This window comes from Marmota monax, unplaced genomic scaffold (genome assembly GCF_021218885.2).
Source record: "Marmota monax isolate L192 unplaced genomic scaffold, Marmota_monax_Labrador192_F-V1.1 WCK01_AAM20220418_F8-fsc00008, whole genome shotgun sequence".
Classification (NCBI taxonomy): Eukaryota; Metazoa; Chordata; class Mammalia; order Rodentia; family Sciuridae; genus Marmota; species Marmota monax.
The window spans coordinates 23,924,476-23,936,911 of NW_026694432.1; the positions used below are offsets into that span (position 1 = coordinate 23,924,476).

Below are 12,436 nucleotides of genomic sequence, written 5' to 3' on the forward strand. Positions count from 1 at the left end.
ACAGGTATAGCACCTGTCCAAGCCCCTGAAGAATTTAAATTCCACGGAAGAGCAGAGATCTTGTCTTGTAAACTACTATATTTTCAGGGATTTGAATAGTTCCTGGCATAAAGTAGGTGCTCATGGAAAACCAAACAGCTAATGTACGCATTCAGGCAAGCATGGATGTTCCAAACCAGTTAAATCAATGATGAAAAGCTAGATGTGGGAACTAGTGCCATAGAAGGTGTCTATATTGGAAGGAGGAAGGGAACTTAAATCAGATATATTTAACTTTAAGATTGTTTAAATCTCTATAATTCACACCAAACTTTGCATACAATTCCAGGGAAGAACCACACTCTCAGCTGGAGAAAACTTGAGAGAATAATGTGTGAAGCAATGTGATCTTGGCCACAGGGCAGGGGGTTCCCAGGAATGGGATCCACTTTCCAGCCCTAAAACGTAGCACACCTTTAAATAGCTTAATCGCTCCTACTTCTTCCTTTTTGCAAAACGGAAACAAAGCATTGCCACCCAGCACAATAAAGCTATGTATAAATACAAATAAAGCACCTAGCTTACTGGAAGCACTGGGTGGAGATGGGATTACTGCTCTGTGAAGTAGGAAAAACAACTCCTACTTTGCATAATCAATAAGACCAGAAGGGGTAATGGAAACCAGAGCGTGCGTCACCTACAGGGCTCCAGGTGCATGGCCCGGTTGTTGTTAAGTCAAGTTTCCCACTTGAAGAATCACTGACGGACAACTCTGACCCAATCTGCTTGCCTCTAGGACAGGAGTCGGCACACGCAAAGGGACAGCGAGAAATATTTTTGGCCTTGTGGAACTTGCCATCAAAGGCTTGCAGTGGCAACACAACTGTGCAACTACTCACCTCTGCCCTCGCAGCAGGGAAGCAGCCACGGAGCAGACCTACAGCCAACAGGGCTGCGCTCCCGTCAAACTTCGCTTAGGGACACTCAAGTTTGATTTCACATAACTTACATCCTCTTTTCTTCCCCCAAACACTCAAAAACTTAAAAATCATTCTCGCTCCCAGCAAACACATTGGGAGGGAAGAGAAGGGGGACAGGTTTGGCCTTGGGCCGGGGGGAGGCAGTGAGCCTGCAGAGCCAGGGCTGGAGGGCAGGCCCAGCTCCCGGGCCCAGCGCCCCGACCCGCTCCCCGCCGCAGGCCGCGGCAGAGCCCCGAGGTGGGCTGCCTCCCCCTCGGGGACGCGACCAAGGACAGCCCCGCGGAGTGGCCACGCGGAAGGGTCCCTCGGCGCCCCTCACTGAAGGCGCCTTTCGGGCCTCCGCTCCAAAAGGGGTCTCCACGCTGAGTCCCAGCCCCGTTTCTATGGTTACCTGTTCAGCACCGATTCAAACTGCCGTTCTTTATTGACAGCGCCATAGAGGACACGAACACTCCTGCCCGAAGGGAACAATAAAGCTTTCGCCATTCAACAGCGCCGGAGACGCCAGAAGGCGGCCATCTTGAGGCCGGCGCGGAAAGATAGGAGCCGGGAGGGGCGGTGCCTCCGTCCCGCCGCACCAGTCACGTGCCGGGGGAGGGTCTCGCGAGAGGCGGGGCCTGCATCACGCGATCGCTTTCCACGAAGGCGGCCCCTGGGCCAGCTCTGCTCCAGTTGGGACGCTGGCCGCTCCTTCCTCTCGCCACACCTTCCCGTGAAAGTTCTACAGGAGTTTTACCGCTCCTTGCTGGAGCAGAGTTAGGTGAGGAGCTTGTTCCAAAGAATGGCCCTGAAGTAGACACAAAAAGTTTCCTTCCATTTTTTCAAAACAACACATTCACGTTCAAGGCCGAACTGTGACCTGGGCCGCGTCCCCAGACGAATTCTCATTGGTGGAAAGGGTTAGTGCCGCTCTGATGCGATAGGCTAGCAGGCCTAGGGTCAACCAATCGTGGTGTTCTGCAGGCATTTTGGTCCCTCCTCTCCCTCCCAGTCTCAGGATTTAGGCGCTGGGGGGCCAAGTGCCTGTAGCTTTTCTTTTCTTTTCTCCTTCCTTCCTCTTTCTCTTTCTCTCTCTCTCTCCCCCTCCCTCTCTCCCTCCCTTTCCCCCCTCCCTTCCCCCTCCCCCCTTTCTTTTTTCTTTTTTTTTGGTACCGAGGATTGAACTCAGGGGCACTCAACCACTGAGCCACACCCCCAGCCCTATTTTGTGTTTTGTTTAGAGACAGGGTCTCACTGAGTTGCTTAGCGCCTCGCAGTTGCTTTGAACTTGCCATCCTTGCTTTTCTTTTGTGTATTTTCCCTCTCACGTACTTCCTCACACCCTCCCTGTACGTACCCCACCGAAGCTCCCCCTCCCCACACAAGCAGTGAAGTCGCTTTCAGACATTTTGGACAAATTAAAGTCCCATTGGCGCTGGAGGATGAACGCCGTCATTGCACCGCACTCGGGTCTTTTTCTGTCCAGTCAGATGTCCAAATTCATTCTTAACAGCTGTGACATCCACGGTGTCAATCTTCAGTCCTTTTGAGAACTGTCACTGTCAGGCTGACTCTCACTTCATCACCGTTTTTCATCATGAGTTCGGTCTACTGGACAGAGGCGTCACTTGGAGCGTTGCTGTCATCCGGTCCATCATAGTTACTGTCACTGTCTGATATGCAACTACTGCCAATGACCGTAAACTTCAAACAGTTCTGTTGCATATAGCTGTGTGCCCAGCTGTTACCCTTTCGGTTGTTTTCACTGTCATTGGCACTCAGCTTCATTCACTGCCTCTTAAGTCAAGCCAATTTTGCACAGGCCCCTACTGGTACACAGTTGTCCTTGTTACTGCCTAGTTGGTCACTTTCGTTATTATACTCACACATCACTGTCACATTCGGGGTCATGTTTACCGCAGATGACATTCAGTCATTTTTATAGTCACTGGAACTCAGCCCACTGCTATTGGTCTTCCAGTCCCCCATTTCCACCAAGCCCTCATTCTCCTTTATTGAAAGTCCGCAGTGTAGAGCTGCCGGATTTAACAAACCAACTCCTAAATTAGTGCTTGGCACATAGAAGGTGCTCCAGATATATTTGTTGAAATAGTGGTTTAAAAAAAAATCAATGTTACCAATGTGCTGTATGTAAGTATGGATGGCTTGAGGCTCAAGAGTCTCAAACAATAGGAGTAAGTTTTAAACTCCTCAATTTTACATGATTCTGCATCTTACAAGGATTAAAAGAATAAAGCACAAGAAAAGTGGCCACATGTACACACGATTCCTGGAACCATGGTTACAAAGAATAGGAATGGGTGGGGGGGGGGCTGTTGCGCTGTGCTGGGATCAACTCAGGGCCTTGGGCATATTAAGTAAGGCTCCACTACAGAGCTATATCCTCAGCCCCAAGAATAGGATTCTTAACGGTTGTTTTTCTTATTATTTTAAAAGAATATATGTTTATTTTAGAACATTTAGAAAAGGTGGGAGATAATCTTTCCTTCAGAGGGGTTGTTTTAGACTTAACAATGCCATCAACCAGCACAGCCCACACATTCACAGTCAATGGTCATTGGCTGTAAATTCCCCATAACCTTTACTTGAGATTTGGCATTACAGGTTGAGCATCATGAATCTGAAAATCCCAAATCTAGAATGTCCTAAATAGGAATCTTTTTGAACATAAACACAACACCACAAGTGGGAAATTCCACACCCAATTTCATGTGACAGGTCGCAGTCAAAATGCAGGCTCACTAAAAATATTGTATAAAAGTTACCTTGGATCTGTGTATACAAGGTGTGTATGAAGCATTAGTGAATTTTCTATTTGGAAATCTCATTATGTATATGCAAATATTCCAAAATCCAAAATACTTCTGGTCCCAATCATTTCAATCAAGGGATACTCAATCTGTATTAGACATTCCTATGGGACTGACTTTTCTCCAGTTCATGAAGAGTAGCATAGGCGGGCCGGGGGGGGGGGTAGTTCAGGTGTGAGACACCTGCCCAGCATGCCAGCTCCAGCCTCCCAAAACAACACACAAAACACTGAAGCAAACAAGGAAAAAGAAAGTCAAGAAGGCTATTTGACTAGGCATGGGAATGCAGGCCTGTGGACCCAGTTACTTGAGAGGATGAGGCAAGAGGATGGTTTGAGCCCAGGAGAGTTCAAGATCAATCTAGGCAACATAGCAAGACCCTGTTTCAAAAGGAGCAGCAGAGGGTCATGCAGAGCAATAGCCCTGACCTCTGGTCACCATCCCATGAAAGAATAAGAAAACGATGTATGGGCCTTAAATGATGTCATTTCAGAAGCTTTGGAAGAATAGCATGCTTCCCAGTTGCCAGAAAGACCCAAAACTTAGCCTTGAGAAGAAAGATATTTGAGGACTTTTCAACTTTTTTTCCCTACCTTAAACAGAAAATGTTTTGAGGCCACTGTCCCACATAAGATGGCCAAGGTGGCTGCAGTTGAACACCAACCGTGGGGCTGGGCGTGTAGTTCAGTGGTGGAGCAACTCATTTTAGTGTGCACAAGGCCCTCAGCTTGATGCCCAGCACAAAAAACAAAACAAAGCAAAAAACAACCAACTGTTTCCAGAATGACTACCAAGGAATGATTGCCAAGGAGGCTGAGCTCCTGGTTTCCTGCTGTAGTGGAATATAGCCCAGTGACCACCCTTTCTCCTGCTACGAAGAGCAATCATTGTTTATCTATCTCCCTCCTGCTCTCGGCCAGGTAGCAAGCCAAGCTCTTTATCTAGCTTATCTCATTAATTCCCAATAACCACTCAACGAAGCAGGTCACACTTAACCAAAGAGGTAACCAATTCAGAGAAGGGAAATAATGTGCTCAAAGAAACATCGCTGCTCAACGGCGGCATCAGGGTTTAAACCCAGGAGACCTGACTCGGAGCCTTTGCCCCTTTCAACCCAGAATACAGACTTTGGGGTTTTACAGAATGAATGTGTTCTTTGTAAGGAATTCAAGGATTATGGGAAAATACAAAGAGAGCAAAACCAGAATCGTTGTACATCCTACCACTTAGCAGTAACCTATCATTATAGTGGAGCGTTTCTCCATCTCTGGGCAGATTTATGTAAGTAGGTGGATAGAGAGATAATCATGATAATAATGACGACTTCCATCCAGGAAGCACTATGTGCTGAACTCTCTTCTAAGCGCTTTTCATGAACTAACACATTTAATTTACTCGAAGAGAGAGATGGATAGGCATAATTTTATTAAAATGAGCTCATTTAACATATTCAGGGTTCACATCAGCAGTCAACCACCTGCTGATGTTTTTCACCAAATCTGGTTCCTTCCTTAATTTTTCTGGCTCTTCTCCGCCTTCCAATCAAATTCTAAGCCCAGAGTCCTTGGGCTGCAAAAACTGAGTCTTTAAATAGCACCCTCTGCACAGCTGCTGCCCAGTCCAATGTCCCCGCTGGTCCCCAAGGCAGTGGTGTTATTTGTGGAAGCGAAGTTTGCTACAGACTTGACATATGCTTTTTATTTGTTGGAGTGGTGTCTGGCCCTTGGCATTCTCCTTCCTGGCTTTCTAAGTGTTAGAATTTCACTATCTTTTTCTGCAGTCCAGGTCTTTAGATCTGGCCCAATGGATAGCAGCCAGTCTCAGATGAGGATGTTGGAATTTGCCAAATGACTCAGAAAGGTCAGCCACCTGCTCATCCATCCAAGGATGACAAAAGACAAGGAGGCAGGCGGCTTTCTCCAGGGGCACTGCCCAGGCTTCCAGGTCCGGAACACTCCTGCGACCCTCACCACTGATGCGTTGTGAATGAATTCCTTGCCCATTTGCCCCCAAGACAAAAAGCACTCTCACATTTAGAATGCTGGAATCAGACTCCCGCTGAGATGGCTCCCAGGCCTTTCATATTCAGCAGATCTAAACCAAAGTGATGGTCTTCCAGCTACCCCCGCGCTTCTCCCCTGGGCTCTTTGGCTCAGAGAGGCCACCCCAGCTCTCCACCTGCTCAGGTCAGACACTGGGGAGTTGTCCTGGACACTTCTCTCTCTAGCCCTCAACTGTTTACCAAGTCTTGTTGATTTTACCTCTGGTATACTCTGTCCATTTCCATGGCCAAAGTCCAAATGACTTTTACCTCCCCACTACCATAATATCCTCCTCCTGTAGCTTCTTTTTCAAGGATGTTGTACTTTGTCAAATGTGAATAATGTGCTGATAAATGGTTTTTATTTTTATTTATTTATTCACAATACTGGGGGTCAAACTCAGAGGTGCTCTACTACTAAGCTACATCCTCAACTCTTCTTATTTTTTGAGACAGCCTAGATTGCCTAGGCTGGCCTCAAACTTACAACCCTCTAGTCTCAGCCTCCAGAGTTGCTGGGATTACAATTGTGCACAACTGTACCTGGCAATAATATGTTTTTAATTTCAATTTCCACTTGTTCATTGCTGGTATATAGAAAAAGCAATTGCCTTTCTAATATTAACCTTGTATTCTGAAACCTTGCTATAACAACCTATTAAGTCCAAGAGGGTGTGGGGGTTTTTTTTGTTTTGTTTTGTTAATTCCTTCTGAATTTCTGTACATATGTTCATGTCATCAGAGAACTAACAGTTTTATATCTTACTTCCCAAACTATATGCTCCCCTCTATTTTTCTTGTCTCATTGCATTTGATAAGACTCCCTCCCACTACAATGCCCACAAGCAACAGTGAAAAGAAATACCTTTTCTTTGTTCCTGATCTTAGTACAAAAGCTACGCATTTCTTGCCACTAAGTGTGGTATTAGCTACAGGTTTTGTTTTGCTTTGCTTCACAGATGTTCTTTAACATGTTGCACAAGTTCCTCCTCTATTTCTAGCTTGCTGAGGGTTTTATCATGAATGGCTATTGGATTTTGTCAAATGGTTTTTCTGCATCTATTGATTTCATGTGTTGTTTATTCTTTGGGCTGTTGCTGTGATGGATGATATTAACTGATTTTCAAAGGCTGAACCAGACTCGTGCCCCTGGATAAATCCCATGCCTACACGTATGCATACATAGGACAGATACGGACCTCTACAGAATGTCTATTTTTTCTCAAGTGAGTTTTGGCAGATTGTGCTGCCCAAGGAATGAGATCATTTCATCTAGACAATCATGTTTTGGGCAGTAGAATAGTTCATAACATTCCTTTATTATCCTTTAATGACCATGGGTCTGTAGTGATGCCCCTCTTTCATTTCTGACATTGGTCATTTGTGTCCTCTCCCATTTTCTTAGTTAGCTTGGATACATGGTTATTATTTTTATTCATCTTAGGTTTCTTTTGGTTTCATTGATTTTTCTCCTTTGACTTCCTATTTTCAATTTCATGGACTTCTGGTCTGATTTTTTATTATTTAACTTCTTCTTCTTTTTGTAGTTTCCTAAGGTAGAAGCTTAGATTATTGATTTTAGATTTTTTCTTTTATAATATGCATTTCCTTCTATATAAATTTCCCTCTAAACACAGCTTTCACTGTAGCCCACAAATTTTGATAAGTTATGTTTTTATCTTCATTAAGTTCAAAATATTTTAAAATTTTTCTAGAGATCTGTTTTTTGACTCCTGTGTTGTGTAGAAGTGTGTCCTTCACTTCCACAAGTATTTTAGAATTTTGCAGCTATGTTTAAGTTATTGGTTTCTAGTTCCATTCCACTGTGGTCTCAGGGCATGTTACTGAGGCTTGACCTGGGGGGTTCCAACAGTCAGACCTGGCCACCTACCTACCACCTCCAGAGCACAATTAGAGAGGTGGGTCGAGGTGAAGAAGGAAAGGAACTTGATCAGTGTGGTCTAGCCAGGGACCTCCTAGAAACCTGCCTTTGGGGTACTGAGAAGAACTCTAGGGTTATATAGGGCAAGGACAAAGCCCGGGGCCAAAGGTTTCCATAGTCAGGCGCCTTGTTCAAGCTGTGGTCTGGAGGGTCACTGTCTCAGGTCTGGCCCTGTGGGGTCCTGCTGCCACCAGGCAAATGGCTATTGCTCCAGGGGACAATTTGGATCCCCAATGAGGGATCTGCCAGGAAGGATCACTGTTCCTGGAACTTGAATAAACTGAGGAGAACTGACTCAGAGAAGGAACAGACCAGAATTGCAAAGTGGAGTCAGTCAGGTTCCTGATTGGGTCGTCCTTTCAATCCCGGATGCTCTTTATGGGTGCACTGTAGTTGTACAGAATGACAGTGAACCCCCAGTTTTAAAGGAGCCGCTATTATAGTTCCGCCTTGTTTTTGTTCATTCCTCAGATCTGAGGGGCTTCGAGTGGTGACCATTCTGCCCCTTCCTGCCGAGTGGGGGCCTAGATCTGGACCAGAGGAATGAAGCTGGCACTCGCTGGGAAACCCAGGAAGGGGACAAAGCTGGGTCTTTAAACCATGGCTGAAGCATGTACTGTGAAAAGAGCCACGTGCCTGAGACTCAAAGTAGAAGTGCCATCATAGACCACGAAGCAGATGACTCCACCGTCCACGGACTTCTGGGGAAAAAACCATATTTGGGATCCATGAAGAGAGTCTTTTCCTTGTCCCTACTTAATAGAGGGCTCTTGTTGAAGCTGTGTCCTGCCTTCTGTGTGAGGTGCCAGGGGAGGACTTGTGCACCTCATGTGGGGTGACCACAGGACCCTTCCTTCACCACCCCTCACTCATGTTTTCATAGAGTTAACAAAATGACTCCATTTTTTAAAATCTGACAATTTACCTGCTTGTCTCTGAATGATTTCCTCTGAAGACATTGCTTCCTGTGGTTTAGGTTCTGATCGTCCCTCATTTCTGAATTGACTTGAGTGTTGGTCTGCTCTGTCCTGCGGCTCGGGGCAGCGATACACAACCAGGAGCCAGTGTCCAAAACCCTTTGAGCCACATTCAAGCAACAGAGAGCGTAGGGGTGGCTCTGAGGCTAAGCTCACCTGGGCCGTCTCCTCTGCTGACAATGGCATCTTCTCAAAACACTGAGCCCCGTCTTTTTATTAGGAGTTGTACTCCAGCAGAATTTTGAGAGGCAGAAGTTACAAAGTTTTACAAGGAAAATACAAACCAAAACCAGCAAGAGCAAAATAAATCCAGTTTGTATAAAATTTCTGAACCAAGAAGAATAATTTTTAATTATACTACTTTTTATCAAAGATGATTTTTTAAAAAAAATTATTGTAAAATAAATTTAGTATTTCCTGAAAGCTGCATCCAAGAGAAATAGTCTTTTCCGGGAATCTGATATGCAAAATGCTTTAGAGATGACTCAGAACTGTGATGAGAAAGACTTAGCCACTGTTAGAATTCTCAAGAAAGTATAGTAATTAACAAGACAACTGAGTCGCTTTCATTGTAAATAGCACTTTAAGATAAGAAGCAATGATTGACAGTATTCTACTAGAACCATCAGACTTATTAGTTTTATAAAAATCTTTGGAATATTTGTATCAATAACACATAATCACTGTAAAATAAATAATTGTTTATTTAACCAGTCATAATCCAGACTTAACCAGACTTGTAAAGTGATTGTTTTAAAGACTTTAAACAAATACATGCTTAAACAAACCTTAACTTTTTTAAAAGAGTTTAACTCTTTCCTTAAGTAATGAAAAATTTAATACAGACAGTTGAAAACGCAAGATATTATGAATTTTTAAGGCAGTTTTATGGAGTGGGTTTGTTGTTGTTGTTATGGTGGGTTTTTTTTTTTTGGTAAATTTTACTAGGAACAGATTAATATTTTGAGAAAATCTTATTCATTTAATCATAAAGAATTCAACTCTGGTTTTTTATCAGCGCATTACATTTTGACCTCAGAAAACAATCCCTATAATTTTCTTTGTAACCAACTGAATTCCACATTATTTTTCTCTTATGACATTCATCCTTCACAAAGCTGTGCATCTTGCTTAGACCTTGCTTAAACTTTCAGTTTTTTTTAGTTTTTTTCCTCATTTTTCTCTTCTCCGTTTTGGAACCATCTGCTCATTTTACATTAGGACAAAAATCTTATTTTAATACATAAAATCCTTTATCATCCTAAAGCATTCTCTTTTCTTAAACCTTCTCATCAATAATATCTCCATTCCTATTACTTATTACATTTCTCTTTCCCTTACTTGTTGGTTTGCTTTTGCATTTTTCTTTTCTATAATGTGCATTTTGAAACTATCCTTACAAAATTTCGGAATTTAGACAAATTACTCCTTTCTTAGATAAAATATTTTGTGCTTTTTCATCATATTCTCATCAAAATACAGCTTATATTTTATATTTTCTGTTTATAGAATTACACACATTCAGGGCTGTGGTTGTGGCTCAGTGGTAGAGCACTCACCTAGCATGCACGAGGCACTGGGTTCGATCCTCAGCACCACATAAATGTAAAATAAAGATATGGTGTCCATATAAAACTTAAGAATAAATATTGAAAAAAAGAATTATACACATTCATTAAAATTTTATCTATTAAACTTCCTTTTTAGTGAAGACCTAGAAGAAAACAATTTTAAGTTTTTTTATATACTAACAATTTATGAAAACATATTTAATGAACCCAAATATATATGTTGTCTTTTTATAGATTTTAAGAAGCCAGGAAGGAATATGTGAATTTATATTTAGTGATTGACGTTTCAGTGTTTTACTTACAAATGTTTTATCTCATCATTTACATTTATAAACATTTATTCCATTTATATTTACCCAACGTGTTTATTTTTAACAGCTATTTCTAGATTATTTATGAAAACTGAGATGTCAAACAAGCAAGCCATAATTTTAAGTTATTATTTTGTCAAAGAAAAATCCTAAAGTTATTGTACTTAAAACACAGAAAGCAATAGATGTTGCATTTTAAACATCTTAGCGGAGATAAATATATTCCTGATTGGCTAGCAACCCAGGCAAAAACATATGCTAGCAATTTTGAAGACATGTCTATTTTTATCTTACCAACAAATTTAAATTAACTCATTTGTCAGAGATTTACTTATGTTAAAATTCCATTCACGAGACAGAGTAATATGGTAATATAAAATTTAGCAGGTTTATAAACAGACAGTTAAATTCAAATTATATTTATGACAAAACTAAACAAGTTAAGGTCACTTTTTTATATGGCTAAAATTTGAGATTTTTATTTGAAAGTCTTAATGTAACCTCGAATCAAGCAGTTTACACAGAAGTCTATTTTTTAAAAGCCTCTTTTACCTCTTTTTCATTTATTTATTCATTTAATGTTTTGTGTGGTGCTGAGGACTGAGCCCAGTGCCTCTCACATACCAGGTGAGCGCTCTGCCACTGAGCCACAGTCCCAGCCCCATCCCTTTTACCTCTTTTCCTTTCTTGAGGCGTTTGCATTCTAGCTGTGACTGACTGAAATACAACTCTCCAAGTAACTTCAACACAGCAGAAAGACAGGGGAAGAGCTAAAATGGAGAATCAAAGCCTTTATAGGTTAACTCTGAATTATAGCTGAAGAAATATCAGAAAGGTGCTTACAACAAATATTTTAAATTAGGCAATGCCATCAAACAAGAACATTAACCTAAGTGTGCAGAACCCAAAAAGGAGTTCACCAGAGAAAGGCCCTAATATGTTATCCTGAGCTCAATAAAAAGGTACATGAGAAATGCCTGCCCCAAACAGAGAAGCTGCAGACACTCCCACCACAACTAGCTTAGAATCTTGGGGAAAGTTTACCTCGATGAGTCTGATTTAAAATGTGCCCAGTGTTCTGTCTAGGATTTATTTTGTGCAAAGCTTATCTGATTGCTGAAGCAAGATCTTTTTGGTGCTCAAGAAATGTTAAGGGTTGGTAATATGCTGCTTATGGCGGTTCCTTCCCAGAGAGTCACCAATGGGACTGGCATCCCCTTTTATGTGTCTTGGAAAACTCCCAACATCAAGGGGCATAGGGTGGCTGAATGTATAGGGAGATCCCTCCTGTAAGTTAGATGAGCTGTCAGAACTCCTTCAACCCAGGAGTGGGGGATATTCTTTTTAGGTGGCTGATTATGAGCCAGTCACATCATTGGTAAGTGACCCTGATACCTCCATCAAGACCCTAGTCACCTAGGGGTACCCAGTCTGGGCAAGAGGGAATATTTGTCACTTTTCCTCAGAGTCCAGGGAACTTCACATGGATACATTTCTAATAGGCCTGTTGCTGCAGCCATCAAATCCCTAAGCTTCATCAAGCCAATGATCACAAAGTGATCAGTGACCACTGTGATCATCATCACAAAGTGATGACCAGAGTGACACAAGAAACCATAGAACAATTACACTAAAGCAAAGTGCACCTTCAGATATGTAGACCATGCTATATTATAATAATGAATCATCCTTATCTTAGGGGTAGGTTTATAACTGTAAGTAGACCAGTTAGCCAACATTCTGGGGGGAGAGCTCAAAGATAGAACTAGTACTTTCCAGTCTTGTGCAAATTGAAACAAAGATCTTCCAAACACTCGTGTTTCTC

At 42.4% G+C, this 12,436-nt stretch overlaps 1 protein-coding gene across 3 annotated transcripts in view; it reads right to left on the bottom strand.

The window, feature by feature from the left end:
* Zbtb40 (zinc finger and BTB domain containing 40) overlaps nt 1-1,533 on the bottom strand; it is a 68,280-nt gene extending 66,747 nt beyond the window's left edge. Inside the window, exon 1 of one of the 3 annotated variants that reach the window (XM_046468652.2) lies at nt 1,351-1,533. The gene's annotated coding sequence lies outside the window, so the exon portion shown is untranslated. Of the gene's footprint in view, nt 1-878; nt 1,169-1,350 lie in introns of those variants that run through there. The other 2 variants (XM_046468651.2, XM_058571067.1) reach the window with 2 other exon arrangements.
* Between the last annotated feature and the right edge of the window lie 10,903 nt (nt 1,534-12,436).